The sequence below is a fragment of the Cryptotermes secundus genome, unplaced genomic scaffold, assembly GCF_002891405.2.
Source record: "Cryptotermes secundus unplaced genomic scaffold, Csec_1.0 scaffold682, whole genome shotgun sequence".
Taxonomy (NCBI): Eukaryota; Metazoa; Arthropoda; class Insecta; order Blattodea; family Kalotermitidae; genus Cryptotermes; species Cryptotermes secundus.
Window position 1 is genome coordinate 442941 of NW_019730110.1, and position 19642 is coordinate 462582.

Genomic DNA, 19642 nt, shown 5'->3' on the forward strand with positions numbered 1-19642 from the left:
TTTGGAAACATACATGAATACCCAAGTGAGACGTCATACTATAAATCAAAATGTTCGCGGTTTCAATTAGGCCGATAAAATCAATCGCTCGTTTGCGGTCTTTTCCCAGAGGTAGTTATGAACAAGGCAGCACTCATTGTGAATGAGAGGTGAGGCCCCATGCGTGTGAAGGCAATTAATAAGGGAGTAACAACTGATACTGTGATATTTCCAAAATCACAGGTTCATGGCAGTTTACTGTTTATGTATTTCTGTTGATTATGATGCTACCTTCTATCCAAATATCCAGCCCCCTAATTCTTCCGAGCATATGAAATTACCTCTCCATTTCGTCTGGATTAAGAACAGCTTAAACATCTCTCCATCTCCTCTGGATTAAGAACGACTCAAACACCTCTCCATCTCCTCTGGATTAAGAACAACTCAAACCTGATCCCCTATAATTGGGTTACTGTTTCGCGCTTGCAAAGAGTAGGCTGTTCACACCGAGATTCTTCTAGATCCTGCCATACGAATTACTTAATGTGTTTGCTGGTTGACTATTTCTGGACTGCATAAGTTTAGTGCCGAATCGGATGATATATTATCAAGGAGGAGCAGGAAATTTTAGCGGCATATTTAAATACCAACTAGTAACTTTAAGGAGCTGCGTCTTTCTTGCTGTGGTGATTTATGAATTGTGGAGATTAGCGATGATGGTGTAATTGCCTGTGATCAATAAATCCAATATCCAATCCAAAACCCCGTCGATAGTCACTCTAACACTTGATAATTTATTGTTCTGTAACATAAATTACTTCGGACAGTGTCCACGTTCTTGGCGGCTTTTAACACGTTTCTCCAACTGGATCTGCTTCCATAATCAGGTATATAGGAGTACGAACGTTTCCTTCCTTAAATGTGAACACGGAAACAGATCGGTTTCCAAAAGACTGCGCGTGAAACCCTGAACACTATAGACAGGGTCTAAAATAGTGTTTATTATAACACGTGTTACATTGACTTCTGCTTGCTTTATGTTCTAAAGAAGAGTGGGGGTGTGAGCCGGATTCAACTGGTTCAGGACGGGCGTGCGGAGAGGTCTCGTGGACACGGTAATGAGCCTTCGGTTTCCATGGAAGGAGGGAACCTTCTTGAGCAGCTGAGTAGCTATTACGAGTTTAATAAAGACTGGCTGGTCACGGTAGCCGAACGGTCTGAGGCATTCACCGTCTTCACTCGCTCGGAAGCCGGATCGTGGGTTCGAATCCCACTCAGGGCATGGATGTTTGGTATGTGTATGCGTTTTTCTGTGTTTTCCTGTGTTTAGGCAGCGGCCTTACGACGGGCCAATCACTCGTCCAAGGTGTCCTATCGACTGTGAAATGTTTAAAAGAACAAAAGAAAGACCTCGACACCCGTATAGGGGGTATAATATGAACGGACGAAAAAAAAAATAAGACTTCAATGCATGTAATTGGTTGGGTACTGGACATCTGCTGGTGTAATGTTTTAAAATCTAACGCTGTACATGAGGAGTATACTTTATGAGAGATAAAAAGTTAGATCTATCCTTAACCAAGACACAGATGCCCAGAATTTCACAATATATTTTATTTATAATGCATTTGCTTACGTAATCAGTATTTCACACTACAGAGTATCGAACTGCAGGAAGGAGTGTGAACCGGAAAGGACATACAGCGAGACAGGAGCAGTCTAATATGAAGTGCATAGTGATTCTATGATTACAAAACACAGAGACGCCGACAATAATTTAGAATCATATTGTGTCTGCCTGGAGGGACTCGCAAAAACCACGAAATACCTCTTGGTCCGAGAGTCGAACACGGGACTTCGTGAACACAGGAAAACGCTACCCACTTTACTTTACTTTATGACATGTTTAAGAGTTATACTTCTAAACTCGACGTCTGTTTACGTATTTGTCTCTTTACGACACAAAATGGCGTTTTGGAAAGTGGTAAAGGGATGAAGTGTGTAGGGCAGGAGGGGGTTGTTGCCCCCAAACCCCCGCACACTCCTATCGATCCGGTCGCCGTCGTGAATGGCTGGGTGGGGTACACAGTGTTTTCAGTCGGCGTAGAACAAGCAGCAGAGGCATTGCTTCTCTATACAACACAGATTTCAGATCTCTTGTGATGTCATCTTGTGCGATGCACTCTCAGGCCAAAATGTTCATGGTCAGAGCTCGTTATGTGTAATACCTGAAGCAGATGTTCTGTAAAACGGAACTTCATACTTCAGTACCAAAGATGCTGTGACAACATTGGCTTCATCTCTGAGGAACAACAAGTGATTTATACGACAATGACGTAACATCACCTGGTAAGTTACAGTACTTTCAATTCTATAGCTTGTTTAGGATATGTATTATATTAATTTATGAATATACTGACAATGACTCTATTCAAAATCAATAGCATGAAATTATATTGCATACCAACTACACACCGTCATTTTACACATGAATATTGGTTTCGAGTGATACAAGAAATAGAAGGTAACAATTCAAAGGTGTTATATATCGTGTGAATTATTTAAAAAAGTATTTGATCTGAGGTTCTGGCAAAAGTAACCATGAAGATAATTTTCGTTTGTAACGCCATGTAGTCTAGTAGAAATTTGAACGTATTGCTTCAATTTTCACGGTTAAGGAGCAAATCAGGTTGATTCCATGCTTAATTTTCTATTCATTTGAGTCAGTGTGTTCCTTTGAAATGTCTGTGGACTTAAATCGGACTAACTACGTTCCATCTATACTCTTCATGTTCAAATTATATTGGGAAACATCCATGTGAAATTCTGTTGAAAATGTTACTAGCAATATGAACAGAGAATTTGCTGTTAAGTGCAAAGTATTATATATATATTATTTATTATTTATTATACTGCAATTGGGTTTTAGCCCGTTGGCAGTAGTACACAATAGGACACAACAGACAAGTAACACACATTACACTAAGTGACAACACGTTCAAACAAAACACAATACACAAAACACAACAATAAGGACATCCTACCACAATGAATACAAACCAAATACGATTAACAACTACAACAATTACAGAGAAATACAAACAACTGCTAAAAGTATAGCCCAAATGGAAATAAAGCGCTTAACGAAGGTTTTAGGAGTCGGTATTTATGTACTCAAGTCATGAGTTAACATGGGTGTAAATATTTCTGACGATAGTGTGTTGTAACAAACACTATTTTAAACACTGTTTATAGTGTTGAGGGTTTCACGCGCAGTGTTTTGGAAACCGGATCTGTTTCCGTGTTCACGTTTAAGAGAGAAGACGTTCGTACTCCCATACACCTGATGATGGAAGCACATCCAGTTGGAGAAACGTGTTTGAAAAAAAACATGGACACTGTCCAAAGTAAGTTATGTTTCAGAACCGATAAGCTATAGAGAATATGCTCCTATGAATTGTATTCACGATTATTAATTTTTTTTAGTTCTTTCTTGTAATTTTCCTTATGATGTTCAGCATAATTTTATCTTTTGATTTTTGGATCCAGTTTCAATACATACGTACTCGTACCACATACACGCACACCTATGCTTATCGTAGTTTACCTTGTACTCATGCGTTATTTCTATTTTTAATTTTATTTTACTTTGTTCTAATCTTCTATCACGTCAATATTTCATAATTATATTTATATTATAAATTTTACTATTCAACTATGCGATGAATTTCTAAGTGGATAATAGAAAATACATGAAAGAATGTGAAAAACGGACCCACGTACAATAAAATATATGGCATGACAATTCATTAATTAATATTTGAAATATTGTACCACCTGAGGAAGACCCAATAGTAGGGTCGAAACCGGCTGTAGCTTGAAACAAAACACGTTAATAATGGATAGTTCTGTAGATGGTCTTGAATATATTTTTACTAACATAATTTTACATCTTACGTATACCTGAGTACAAGAAAATTAAGCAGAATTTTGGCCTAAATTGGGTCCTATATATTATAAACAAAAATATACATAGAACAGTACCATTTTCTGGAATGCAATACCGCTGGAAGCTCGCCGACGTTTCGGAGGAACGAAACGCCTCTATCTTCAGAGTAGAAAAGTTAAGTCTATGTGAGAGGTGGAGGGAATATTTCCTTTTTTCTCTATTTCGACACCCTTGAACTTCATACCCTCACCGGGAAATTCTTATTTTCCAGTCTGTGTCGTAGTGATATTGCTAATTCATTTCATACTACAGGCGTCAGTTACAGCTTGCCGGAATACACTACGTCACATCTCAGAAGTTTGTACTTCTCGTAGTCACCGCTGTGAGAACCTCAAATGCAACACTATAACGCACTTGATCGTTTCGTAATTTGGCAAACTCGTGACCAACTGAGCTACTATCAACTTATCAATATGGACTAACAAAATGTTCCGTACAGTAGAAGGCGGGTAGACAGTATACATATGACTGAACAGGACAATAGCTATTAGACTGTATAAGCAGCCGAGAAATCTGTTCCAAAGGCTCTTCGAACATAAGCAATTTTTAAGCACTTCATTCGACAGCCGATATAGCTCAGTCGGTACAGCGATAGAGTAATCCCGGGGTTCGATTCTGAGAGGGGTGAGATATTTTTCTCTTCTCGTCGTCAAGACCCGTTATGGGGCCCACCCAACCATCTATCCAATGGGTACCGTTTTTTCCCAGAAGAAAAGCGGTTGGGGCGTGAAACTGGCCACTCATCTCCATCTAGTGCCTTCGTGGCGTGGCGCTTAATTATTTTAGCACAGGGACAATTTTGCCCCAAGCACTTAATTTTGTATATTAAAGAACATGGAAAATGGTATACACATATATATAATTTGAGAGCCGAAAGAGTTATCGCGGAAAATGGTATACACAGACTTATATTTTGAGAGCTGAAACAGTTATCGCGGAAAATGGTATACACAGATTTATAATTTGAGAGCCGAAAGAGTTATCGCGGAAAATGGTATACACAGACTTATATTTTGAGAGCTGAAACAGTTATCGCGGAAAATGGTATACACAGATTTATATTTTGAGAGCTGAAAATGGCGCGTTTTCACGGATGTACGTATGTTTCTGGAACATGACATTTACGTCTTTCTGCTAGTACACCAAGATTCTGGAACGTTCTGACTACATACGCGAGAAGAGAGGATGCACGACAGACAACACAGCAGAACTGCTGCCATCTGTTGTCAGTCTCCCTCTCTCCGCCATTTATTCACTCTTCCATATTCCGTTTCTGCGCACTAAGGGCCAAGGCTATTCCTAGATGAAAGTCAGTCTACCCTACGTACTTATTAGCAGGCTGACTACGTTGTTACAAAACGAAATTGAGCGATACGACAGCATTACACGCATGCGCAACGGACACTGAGCGTGAGGAGGGGGCAGAGATGTTTACTGTTTTATACTAAGACTGAAAGCAACCGAGGTAAATTTTGTTACACGGTCCGAAAATCGAAATTGTTACTTCCGTTTGTAGTACCTGATACACTGATACTGGTACAGCGGCACAGACTGGGGGAAGGAGAACCCTGGAATGGTTTTAGCGCTTGTTTCTACTGGTTTATTACTTATCTTACTTTTCGACCATGAAGACGGAGAGGATATTGACCTCCGAATCGTCTGACTCTTTCTCTGAACTACACGACGTTATAACACAGAAGAACACGCACTTAAAAAAAAAAAGTAAAACTATCCCTGTAACAGGCCGTGAAGGCCCACAGGTTGTGAGACGTCGAGGCTCCCACATTTTCTAGACAATCGGCTCAAAGATGGAGGCAAGGTTGTCAGCCTTACGCACCGGCCGCGCTTTACTCCCCAGGAAAATTATTTAATTAATTCCTGGTACTCATTTCTGTAAGAGGCTGAGTCTACCCCAGGGCCATATTGAGGCTGGAAGGATTAGGTAGTATTGTACTATTGATTGTAGCATAGTGCCTCAATCAACTACGCCGCGGAAGAACACGCACTTAAAACTAATAAGCCATTTTAATATTTTATAAAAAACATCAGAGAAGTTACAGCTAATTACAGTCAGCGTATACACGGCCATAAGGTGGCGATCCCCAGATTCTTCCATCGTCTTAGTAGAGTGAATGAGAGTTTTCGAAGCCGGCCTTCACTTTAGAAGTCGTCACAGGCGCGGAACCCATAAAACTGTCAATTCATTTCCTTTAGACGAGTCTGTGTATAATTTAATGGATAAGTTCAAGAGCTTTAAAAGCGATGCTTTCTCTGTCTTCGACTAACTCAATTGAGACGCTATTTGTTTTCTGATGTTCTCAGCCGAATGTTTACAAAATAGATTTAAGGGACTGGTAAATGTTAACGCGATCCACTACGTACGAGGAGCCAATACTGGAACGTAATAGAATATTTGGAGTCTCAAACATGAAGTGTGGGTCTGGTAAATTATCCCACCAGCGAAAGGTGTACGGACGAAAAATATCATGTCCCTCTGTGGTCTAGTGGTCAGAGTTCATGGCTACAGATCCAGAGGTCCGGGTTCCATTCCAGGCACTACCAGTTTTTCTGAGAAGCAGTGGGTCTGGAACGGGGTCCATTCAGCCTTGTGAGGATAACTGAGGAACTATTTCAAGGAAATAGCGGCTCCGGTCTAGAAACCCGAAATTAACGGCAGTAGAAATTCGTTGCGCTGACCACGCGACACACTCTATCCGCTGAAGTTGGCACTAACATCGCCGACAAGCGGCGTTGGCTCGGTCGGTATAGTTCGCTTGAGGACTAAAACCACGGAGTTTTTTTTTTGTGACTGCCACTACTGCTGAGGTTAAGAATAATGGAGCTGTACCTCCACTCCTCCATACTCGTATGCCTTCATGTCATAGTGCTTAATTACATGATTAAGAACAAGGTATAACTTCACATTCACCCGTGTAACTAAATGTGCAACAAGAATCTTCATAATTTGTACTCCTCGTCAAATATTATTAGACTGACAAAGCCAAGAGGGAGGATATGGGCGGGTATGTAGAATGCATAGTATAGGAGTGCGTACAAAGTTTTGGTGGGAAAATATAGAAAAGAGGGACCATTAGGAAGGCCCTGATTTAGATGGATGGACAATATTAAAAATTGATCTTATATAAAGGGAACTGGGGACGGGGGTTATGGATTGAATTCGTCTGGCTGAAGGTATTGACCAATCTTAATAGTATGCATCCTGTTGTGTGTTTTAAACAAGGTACACAAAATGTATACCAAACTATGCAGTCTACACAACAATATTCTGTATTTAAAGCAAATTAGACACTATTGTAGCAACATTTGTTTTTATTGACGCTACATGTTTCGACTCTTATACTGGATAATCATCAGGCGTACAATGATACCTGACTCAGTTGTTGAATTGTACATCTAACAATTTGCATCTGTAAAGATCGAAACATGTAGCGCCAGTAAAAACAAATGTTGATACAATATTGTCTACTTTGTTTTAAATATAGAATATTGTTGTGCAGACTTTTGTATACACTTTGTTTACCTTGTTTATATGGACCAACAGCGGACTCTTGTGAACACGGTAATAGACATTCAGGATTTAGAGAAAACTGGGAATTTCTTGTGTGACTGACAAACTATTGGCTTCGCAAGATCACAGATCCAGGAGATAGTTACTTAGATAGTATTGTGACATGTCGGTGCTCCCTTCGAGAGAGTAGCCATTGATATCGCAGGGCCCTTCCCACGAAGCGACCAAGGGAACCGATACTTACTGATCGCTATGGACTACTTCACCAAGTGGCCGGAAGTGTACGCCATCCCAAATCAGGAGGCTTCCACAATAGCGGAAGTTCTGGTTGCCAATTTCTTCTGCCGCTTCGGCATACCTCGAGAGTTGCACAGTGACCAAGGCCGTAACTTCGAGTCTCATCTACTGAAAGAAGTGTTGCAACGCCTGGGAGTGAGCAAGACGCGCACCACACCCCTGCACCCACAGTCGGATGGCATGGTGGAACGCTACGTCAAGACCATCGAGGAGCACTTGCGGAAGGTCGTCTCATCGCACCAAAGGGACTGGGATGAGAGGTTACCCCTCTTTCTCCTAGCTTACAGGGCATCCACTCACGACACTACGGGCCTGACGCCTGCTGGTCTAGTGTTCGGACGAGAACTACGGCTACCCTGCGACCTGCTGTTTGGAGTACCCCCAGACAAAGAACAACCCACAACCGATTATGCAGCAGACTTAGTGGATCATCTGCACGACATCCACAATTATGCCCGGCAACACCTGAAGCTTGCCAGTGACCGGATGAAAACTCGGTACGATAAACTGGCCAACTCCGCAGGATACGACGAAGGCGACCGAGTCTGGCTCTATCGCCCAACCCGCAGAAAAGGGAAATCGCCGAAACTACAAGCATCATGGGAAGGTCCTTACAAAGTAGTGACCCGGATAAATGACGTGGTTTACCGAATCCAGAAGACCCCTAGGTCGAGGATGTTAGTTGTGCACCTCGACCGGCTTGCGCCTTATCATGGAGCTGCTCGAGACGAGCAACCATAAAAAGGGGGAAGATGTGGCGGTTGGAGAGCAGAGCAACGGGGAGAAGAGAACCAGTAGGAGGACACAAAGAAGATGCTGCAAGAACAGCCACCGAGGAAAAGGAACGGGGATGCACCGTTAGGCTATTCGGGACGAACAGCCTTAAGGAGGGAGCAGTGTGACATGTTGACCCCTCCCACCCCTCAGCGGTAACGTAACGCTCGCGGTAATAGGCGAGTAATCACCCCGCAATGCGCAACGCGCGGTGACGTCACGAGCGGAGCCGAAGAGAGCCGAGCGGAGCCGAAGATAGCCGAGCCCCGTAACCTGGCAACTACGCAATGCTAATCAACAGCGGTGACGTCACGCTAGCAACGGCGTCCTATGCTATCCGCCACGTCACACTAGCAACAGCGCAAGGCTATATAAGCGGACCCACAGCAGTGTGATCATCAGTTGAAACACAGCAGCCTGCGAGTGTGCGATAACTAAGAAGTCAGCGAGCGGAAGACTTATTGTGTGCTTTCGATACTTAGTGAGCGCTGTAGTACAGTTATATTTGGAGTGTGTAATTCAGGGAGATTTGTATAGCTCCCGCGTTATTAGTACGTGGAGACAAGTGAAGACGGTGTTAAGAGATTTTGTTGTAGGGTTTGTAAACTGTAGAAACCCGAGATATTGTGATAATTAAGTGTAGCCGATAGTTGTAGATTGTTCAATAAACCAGTTAACGATCTCTACGGCGTATTCAGTAACGCAAGACACGTTACAGTATTATTAATTAATTAATTAATCAAGATTTTCGTCACTTGGGAACTTAACTACATGAAAGCAAGAGACAATCGTAAAGCCTCGCTGAGCAAATGTAAAAATTAATATGTGGTATGTGTAGAATATTGTTCTATTCCGCAATCACTTGCCACAGCCTTCAAACAAATACATCAATCGTTCTTTGTTAGAGAAATCAATCCCATCAATGTTTTGCTTTCTCATACCTGAGCGTGGTACGAACGTTGGCGGTAGCTTTGTCTATTGTCTGTCAGACATTTCCTGCCCTAGAAAGAGACAAAGGGCCGTATTCAGCATTGCGAATTGTAGCTGTAGTGAATCACTGAATGTACCAGAAAGGTAACAGTCTCTTCCTTCCAGATTCCTGTACTTCACACGCTCTTGTAGTTTTTATGAACATAATTTCGTTAAAAGGGCTTCCATGGAACGTCACTGATTTGATGGAGCGGATCCGTTTCTAGAAAGCCAACAGGCACTCGGATCGCCGAGAAATTCACAGTCTTTTATGCAAAATGAAGGTTCATTAACTGTTCACAAGAGCACGCCAGTGTCGTCCTCTCCCAAAACAATGACCAACTAACGAACTAACTCCTTGGAACTGAGCCCTTCTTGAGAAACCGCCAGTTGTGCTGTTACTCAAGAAATTAATAATATTTTATGAAATCTGAAGCTTTATTACCTTATTCAAAAGAGCCCTAAACTGGTCCCTATCCTGAGCCATACCAATCCGCGTGACCCCTTAAATAAGACGAAAGTATAAAAAAAACGCGATATTTACCTCCACATCTTTACATAGCTTTTTTTTCCCTTGGCACTACAGCCCCAGTGGGCCTAGGCCTACCTCCATGAACTTCTCCGTTCACTTCGGTTTTTCTAGATCTTACACATTCGGTAGGATTCCTTGGGCGAATGATCAGCTCGTCGCAAGGCTTCTACCTGTACACAAACACAGAAAAACACACACAAACATCCATGCCCTGAGTGCGATTCGAACCCACGATCTCGGTTTCCAAGCGAGCGAAGACAGTACATGCCTTAGACCGCTGGGCTACCGTGACCGGCTTACATACCTTTATTATGCTATAATAAAACTCCTACTTACAATAAGAAAAGAAATCAACGCTCCAGCGACTTATACAACAGTGATATTGATATTTATTACTCTGCGTTCTAGTACGTGATGTACAACTGATACTACAAAAGGGTGTGTGGGACGGAGGATAACCCCTATTAAATAATTACATCATCTATGTTAGTCCACAACATTGTTTCTCAGTATTGGGTTTCTGACTGAACTTCAGAAATCGATACAGCAGCGAAAGTGGTATTCTTAAAAGATGATTTAAACTACAAGCAATTAATTATTGGAATTACATGAGCAAAACTAAAGGGATGCTTTACCCCCACAGCTCTTCAATTAGGTATACATGGGAGGATTGTATATTTAAATGTGTCTTATAGAAGTAGGGCAAGAGAGAGTGAATTCACCCATTCGGGTCAGAAAAGGAACAAGTGAAGGGCTCGTCTAATTACTGTTATGAAATGTTGGATGGTATAAAAGACACTGCTCTTAGCCTCACGCTTTCAATAATTAATTAAACTGAAAACGAAACCTGTAGTTTGTGTGTGTAAGAGCTGACGATTGGTTTCTTGATTTTCCGTTTTAAAGTAAAATTATATAAAAATATATTAAACACTTCATCGTTTTCTTCCAGGCTGTTGCACTAAGTCGTTAAGTCCTGAGATGGATACGTTTACTGGTTTAACTCTGACCATCCTTGCTACAGCAAACAGACACCCACTCATTTTTCCCTAGATTCTATGTACGGTAGCGTGGGTTACAAAGTACAACGTGTCTGAAACACAATTGTCCTGGTTCTATCTTGCAGAACACTATCCTACCAGAATGAGGGAATCACGAAAAACTGTAAACACAATAATCAAATTCCGAACCTGTCGAATATGAAGTAGTAGGAAGTATCGAACAAAACAACGATACTGATGTCAAATGTTAGATTACATATAATGTTATAGTTCGAGATGCGTCTTAAACGACACACCCTGTATACACGTATTATCCAATATTATAAAAGTTTACGAATGTATTAAAGTATTTAGTGATCTGAAAATGATATATATGTTCTGAAATACATTGCCTATTTTGAAAAAAAAATGACGAGGGAATATACCTCGTGTGATTAAAAATGTATACATTTCTATAACGTTACAAATTTATACGACTGGCCCTTTAAAACTACACGAAACTTATGTATACAGTTTTATAGTTTGTTAACAGAGTAACTTAACCAGCAACTACTGGATTGTACTGAAACACTATTCCATTGCAAACAAGCAGACCTTGGCTGGCTTGTTCCTGTATTTGCAACTGAATGCTAAATAAGTCTCTTCTGAGAATTTTCTGTATAACAGTTTTCATCATGCAACTGAGAAGTTTTACGGTGGGTGTACTAGCAATGCTTGTGATAAACAGCAACAGAACTAGTTCTCAAGCCACCTACTTAAGAAACATTCCAAAGACAATGGATGCAATTGTTAAATGTTATATTTTAACATTACTAAGTTTAATTCTCAGCAGGTATTTTTAAAAGGATTTTAAATTCATATTTTGGAAGTTATAATATTTAGGTAAGAATTCTCTTTAAAATCTGAGCTCATACCTAAGAACATGAATATTAAAACACACAAACGCCTAATTCTGCAGATGTTTTACGCGAAGCAGAATTTCGCCAAAAATGAGGATCATACGTTGAGGATGTCGGAGAAGAGGACCCAACGGAGATTACTGTCATGTGTAGAAGTAACTATAGACGGGGTTTAGATAGATAATTGGAGTTATTGACAACTTACAAATCATAAATACATGTAACTATAGCGCTATCGCCAATTAACACACTCGGTTCATTACAGCACGTACTAAGTCTTTTCACCAGTCGCTGTCTGGCAACGGTTTCCAACGACGAGGGTTTCCCTTACTCTGAGTTACCGAAATATTCGATTGCTTCAAATACCAGTTTCTAACAGAAACGGCTTACAAGTACTAGACTGCAGCTGTCTGACTCCTCACAAGCTTATCAAACTACACTTCACTGACTAACTGCAGCTCCAAACTTGCCCCGCTCATAACATCTTGACAGAAACACTGATCCTCACTGTTGTAGTTCTACTGTTGCTGTGGAAACATGTTAGCTTGTATACAGGGTGTTTCACGACTTTAGGGCATAACTGCAGGAGCTGATTTCCTAGGTCTTTGTGATCAAAAAAGTTCATATAAACGTGTGTCCGATTTTGGACGGTTATGACCGTTTTTTTTTTCATTCCCGTACACGCCCTCGTGTGAACCGCGCCTGTCATTTGGCAGGTCGCTATTTTTAGCCAGCTACAGACAGAGAGTTCTCGTTATCTCGACACTTGAGAGGTACCTAAGGGGTGGTGGGTTGGTATGTCCGGCGCGGTTCACAACCGAGCGGCAGCCTGTGTTGCAGCCGGCGGTGGCATTTTCGAAAATCAGCTTTAAGCACCAATAAATTCAAATTAAAGGTGATTTCACGAAGTTAACTTTACATTCATACTTTAAATGTATCATGTATTATGCTGGTTTATTATTTTGTTCCGTCTATTGTCAGTAATCGTTACCTTCTATTCTGAGTTTAAAACGGTCATAACTCCGTAACGGCCCAAAATCGGACACATGTTTATATGAACTTTTTTAATCACAAAGACTAGGAAATCACCTCCTGCAGTTATGCTCTAAAGTCGTGAAACACCCTGTGTTTGCTTATCTCGCCGTCGTTGCCCAGCAACATATCTACATGCTACGATACTTAGAGCTGACAGGGAGGAAGTAAAGGGGACAGAAGAAAACTGCATATTGATGATCTTCATAAATTTCATTCTTTACCAAATTTTATCAGAACGATGAGACCAAGGAGGATGAGACCGGCAGGACATGCAGAACGCATGGAAACGACGAGGAATGTATACATTATTTTAGTCGGAAAGGTTACAATAAAGGGTCACTTGGGAGACCTGCTACAGATGAGATAATAATATTAAAATTGATCTTTAAGATTGCGGATTGAATTCGTCATGGTAGTGACAGAATCTAGCTCCAGGCTGGTTCCAGATAAATCAGAAAATATTTGGAAGGAAGCGGTCGTGACCTAATCGAGGAACTATCGTGGAAGAACTGTGGAAAACCATGAGAAACCTCTCACCATTACCCTACACTAACCTGTTCGGTGAATACAGAATACGGCGCGATAATTACAACAACATCTTGACAGTTAGAGCGCGGAGGTTTCCCGTTTTTATAACATACTTAACCCTGCTATACGAAGACCTCTGAAAACCGGCACGGGTTAGTCTGGTTTTCTTACGAGTGTGTAGTACCAACTGACAGTTTTCAGCTGTCGTTATGTGAATTTTATGACTATAGCGATCAACAACTTTATAATCAACACAATGTCTTCCTCAGAGAAGTTGTATCGTGACTGGTTAGCACATCATTAGGGCGGCTTCTTCTTCTAACATAATTCGGGGAATAAGTGCCCTAATTTTATTTCAGTGGCTTCACTCTTCAAGGAAGCGTTACGATGTGTATAGTCCCATTTACAGTTTATTTAATGGCATTCTTCAATAGCTCAGTCTTTAGTGCGTCAAATAAGAGGTTGATTACTAAATACGGAATTAGGAAGAAATACAGTGGAACCTCGCTTAACGAGCACCTCTCATAACGCGTAATTCGCATAACGAGCAAAAATGACTCGTTTAACGAGCGACGTTTCGCATAACGAGTGACGAGAGGGGAAGTCCCGGATTGTGCGCTTGTTACATCAGTCTGTGTTTAGCACTCGTTCCGCTAGCTCTTAGTGTCGCTGGTGATCACACATTTTTCCAAACTTGTGTTCAGACATATTATTTGTGATTTTTTGTGCAAAGTTTAATAACCCTCGCAAAAATGTCCCCGAAGAAAAAGCCGCAAAAAGACAGCCATAAGAGAATAAAAATAACCGTTGAAATGAAACGTAAAATTATTGAAAAGCGAGAACGAGGTGTGAGCGTGGTTGATCTAGCAAGCACATACAGTCGGTCTACATCATCGATTTGGAGTTGCATTGTGTTTCACAGCAAGAAGTTGCGGAGGAGAGTTTGTCAGAGGAGGAGGAGGAGGTAACAGCAAAGCAACAATCTTCTGGTGCAATAAGAGAAATGCTGAAAGCATGGGAAACTGTTGCATCGCACATTGAGAAGCATCACCCTAATAAGGCAGTGGCTATGCGCGCTACAAATTTATTTAATGATAATGCTGTGTCGCATTTTCACCAAATTTTGAAGCGTCGGCAAAAACAAATGTCTCTAGACAGCTTTCTAGTAAAACAGAATTAGATATGTATCATAAATAAGAAAGTAATTATTTCGATTTTTTTTCTGCAACTCGAATTCGCATTCCAGGTTGGTTCATTCTGCATAGAAGAAAAGATGAAGATGATTCACGCTTCTTAACAATGTATATATAATTTTCTTTGAATAAACGTTATACATAAAATTTTTTGAATATTTTTTCGGCATGGAACGCATTATCGTATTTTACATTAATTTATATGGGAAAAATTGTTTCGCTTAACGAGTGTTTCGCATTACGAGTAAGATTCTGGAACGAATTATGCTCGTAAAGCGAGGTTCCACTGTATTATGTTTCTGGAATATCGTCCATTTTTTTCGAAAAAAACGTTCTATTTATATTTCAAAACACAACGTTTCGGGGCTGTATTCTATCTCCGTCTTCAGGTAAAACGTATTCATTTGGGCCCAATCGATAGAGTTAAGCCCAACTAAGTAGGTTTCACCTGAAGACGGAGACTGAATCCAGTCTCCGAAACGCTGTGTGTTTTACATTAAAACACGACAATGGATAATGTCCAGAAACATAATATTTGTACTAATGTCCCATCGTCATAAAATTTTACAGGCAATTAGGAAGTACGCGGAAAGAAATAATAGGGAGAGAATTAAAAAAAAAACTCTCTTGGAAATTGTCTGAAAGATTTTGGAAAACCAAGAAATATCTCAGAAAGGACAGTCTCATCTCAGGCAAGAGATCTCCTGGAACACACGTGAGAACAAAGCAAATGCGAAACTTTATGTTGCAGAACAATACGATACAACACGATACAATATTTGAATAAGCAACTGACCTGAAGCAGTGCCTTCTTGCAAACTATATCATAACGCTATCAGTAGCTCATCTAGCAGCATGGAATAGGTAGGATTACAGATGAATGATGAATTGATAGGATTCGAAACGACGTATTCGTGACATAATAGAGGTAACATTCCTGGAGACACGGAAAGAAACAAGAAAAACGAAACACATTTGTTCCATTTCAAATTTACCTAAATATTATTTATTACGAGGGGCACGCAATAGCGTAGTCGGTTGAGGCACTGTGCTACAAGCCGGGAGGTCGTGGGTTCGATTCACGATGTTTCATTGGATTTTTCGATTGACCTAATCCTTCCAGCCGCACTATGTCTCTGGGGTCGACTCAGCCTCTAACAGAAATGAGTACCAGGAATCTTCCTGGGTGGGAGGGGTAAAGGGCTGCCGGCACGTAAGGTTGACCTCACCGCCATCTGTGGCCCGACTTTCTAGAGAAAATTTGGGATCCTCAACGTCTCACAAACCTGTGGACCTCCACGGCCTGTTATAGGGATAGCTTTACCTTGCTTCTTTATTTGTCACGTCCTCAATAACTGCTACGATTGAAAACTCAGTTGGAGAATGCCACAATTTTACTATCTGACGAAGTCGCTGGAATTCTTTTGTTGTGCCCCAGGTTATTAATGGGTATGCTTTATCCGAACAAGGGGTCAAATTTACGTTTTATTAATTAGAAAATTATTATAAGTTTTATAAATTTAAATGCGTCCGGTGAACCACGAGTTGGAAACCCGCCGGAAGTCAGAGTTGAGACGCCGTACATTCTTTAGCCATCCGGTGTCAGTTGTACAGTCTATAGAAATTGCTGACAGTGAAGGGACGAAACGAGGCAAGTCTCGCCACCGCACAGTTGCTGACTTTAGGGGTTTTGAGCGAGCAGCTTTCGGTGATGTTGAATTTTGAGGGGTTCAGACGGGAGGAGCCGAGAACACTCAGATTTTAGGAATAGCTCAGAACAGTCGCGTAGTAGGAAGGAAACGCAATGGAGTCAGATGTCTTCCTCTTTTGTGAGCGTGAGTACTTGCCTGTGTTCGGATCACTGATTGTTGTCAATATATGATTCTGGTTCAATGATTTTGGTTGATGAATGTGTTCTTAGGATAAAATTGGGTGAATTATTTTAGCATATTATGGACAGTTAAATGTAAGAATTTAAAACCAGGGGTTTAATCGAAGGGTTTGTGTGTACTGAGAGGTTGTTTGTTGTAGTGGTGTTTATTTCATTATATATTACTTTATTGTTGTTGGTGAGTACTCGAGTTATTTGTGGATCCCCCTAGTGCAGCATGTTTTCCACCGCACAGGTTAAGAGTTATCTACGAACGTCCGATAGGGTGTGAGTACAGTCACTGACCCCTATCAGGGCACAACAAATTTGTGGTAGCGGTAAGACATAGGAAGACATTTTTGTGTCGCAATCGTTGTGGCACAATACTTTCTATCTTCAGAAATTTTGTATACTACCTTACGGAGCGAACATTTTTTTCCAATTTCGTTCTTGTTAATTAACATTTGCTTTTAATGAGGGCAATCATTTGACACATCTTTATTTTGTAACTTGTCATATTTTCTTTTCATAAGTGTTTCCTTAGCAACGTCGCATTTTCAAGGCCACAACAGTTGCTTAGCAATTGATTGGAATATAGACGTAAGCCGGAAAGGCAACTGACTGATATTTCGTTTCACAGATGAATTTGTCACTCGGGTCTGCTTATTGTGTTCAGCAACTCGACGCTTCCGAGAGAGTGCAGCACGGTACATTATGTGGCACGTGTACGCCCGTAGCTACAGCAACAAAGCTATTTTATTCCTTGCTCTTTCAGTCTTTTGATTCATATTTTCTATCGATGTGCTGAAGGGACCTTTGACATCTGAGCAAGAGGAGAGACGAGTCTAATTCTTATACCCACGGCCTAACACTACAGAGAATTTCTAGAATCCTTGTATACACGAATCAGCCTTTCCTCTTTTCTCCAAAGCATATTCTATTTCTACAGGCAACTGAAGGTAAAGGAAGGTGATAGGGGAATAGATCAAGTTATGAAATGTACGGCACAAAATAACGGATCTGGAGAGTCCGCTCATATTTACTTTATTACCAAGAAAATCGCAGGGGGCACGCGGTGGCGTAGTTGGTTGAAGCACTATGTTACAAGCCGGAAGGTCGCGGGTTCGAGTACCGATGAGGTGGATTTTTTTCAATTGACCTAATCCTTCCAGCCGCACTATGGCCCTGGGGGCGACTCAGCTTCTAACAGAAATGAGTACCAGGAATATTCCTAGGGAGTAAAGGGCAGCCGGCGTGTAGGACTGACAACCTTACCGCTATCTGTGAGCCGATTGTCTAGAGAAAATGTGGAAGCCTCAATGTCTCACAATCCTATGGGCCTCCACGGCTTGTTACAGGGATAGCTTTACTTTACTTTACCATGAAAGTCGCAGAATTAACAAGAAGAATATACTGCGCATAAAAACCTACATTTTTTCCCCCCTGTAATGTTTCCGGAAAATTGTTTTCGCTCCGTTACCCTGCAACGAAAGCAGGAAACACAAGTAGAGATTAAAGTGAAACTTCTGTTATTGTTTTCCGACTTTAACCAAAATTGGAATATTGCCATGTTTTCTAGGAAAACTCTCTAATATCAGATTTGTTGCATGCTGATTAACAGAAGGAAATTCATTCATTCATTCATTCATTCATAGAGCTGAGGCCTTCTTGAGAAGCCGCCAATTCTGCAGCTACTCAAGAACTTCCCAGGATTTACGGAACCCGAAGGGTCATTACCATGTTCACAAGAACCCTCCACTGGTCCCTATCCTGAGGCAAATCAATCCAATCCATACCATCCCATTCTATCTCTCTAACATCCATTTTAAAATTATCCGTCCAGCTACGCCTTTGTCTTCCCAGTGGTCTCTCTCCTCCTGGCTTTCCCACTAATATGCTATATGCATTCATCTTTTCCCTTATTCATGTTATATACCCTGCCCACCTCATCCTCCTTGCCTTTATCATTCTAATTATACTTGGAGAAGAGTACAATTAATAAAGCTCTTCATCAAGGCCTTTTAACAGAAAGCCATACTTGGTTAAATTAACTGATGCAGTCTTACAAATATTCGTTGCGAAAAGTCAAAATACAGTATAAAACTACCGAAGAATAGTGTTCTGTTGTGCCTTGTTTGTGGGCAAAAGATTTTCATGAATAAATGTTGCCTGTTCGCGGTTGGAAGTGTTTGCCCCTTAAAGCGGTTCAGAGCTGGGTCCAGAAATTCTCTGAAGGACTTTCGAAAGCCGCAGATGATACCCGATCTGGCGAGGAAACTGCTGAGACAACAGTCAAAAGACTTCTATGCTGCGGGCTTCGACGTACTGGTCAAGCGATGGGACAAGTGTATCAATGTTGCTGGAGAAAATGCCGAGAAATTAATATTTTTTCCAGGTTCGAATATCATATCTATTTGTGACCTATTTACTGACTCTCCCTCGTAGCTCGTGAATAGGTATCTGTGAACTGACGAGAACTTGTTAGAGATAGGGTTCAAAAACGATAAGAAGATGGAGGTGATATATTCCTCCGAAACGCCGTACCTTCCTCGAACTACACATCGTTAGAACCCAGGAGCTCGTGTCTTTTATACGTTGTGTTCCTCTTGCAGGAGTTTTTGGTTAGTTGACTAAAGGTAATTCCATTATCTGATGATGGAGCCTGGAGGGCTGGAAACATGACTCACATCCAATAGGCCACACGTCAATCTGATATCTCGTGGGAGTCAGACCCTTGTAAGATTGAGACTGAAATGTTTTATTAATATTACGAGATTAAACTGGATGAGGTGGGGATCCAGTTCTGTAGTTCAGTAATAGAAGAGTGAAAATTGAGAGAGAGAGAGAGAGAGAGAGAGAGAAATAAATCCTCTCAACCGCGAGAGGAAATCTCCTGAGTGGCGCAAGACTTTCTCCGTCACGATCAGTATCAGGTTAGAGCACTTGTAAGCCTCTTGGAAGTTCTGGAGACTACGTCACAGGATTAAACTCCGTTTGGAACCAGATCAATATCCCCACTAGAGGGGGATC

At 41.1% G+C, this 19642-nt stretch overlaps 1 protein-coding gene across 2 annotated transcripts in view; it reads left to right on the top strand.

Annotated features, from left to right (window-relative positions):
• The first annotated feature begins 2092 nt into the window (after nt 1-2092).
• The window catches only part of LOC111866207 (blood vessel epicardial substance-A), a 60674-nt gene continuing 43124 nt past the window's right edge, over nt 2093-19642 (top strand). For both annotated transcript variants that reach the window (XM_023854941.2, XM_023854942.2), the window contains exon 1: nt 2093-2328. The gene's annotated coding sequence lies outside the window, so the exon portion shown is untranslated. The remainder of the gene's footprint in view (nt 2329-19642) is intronic.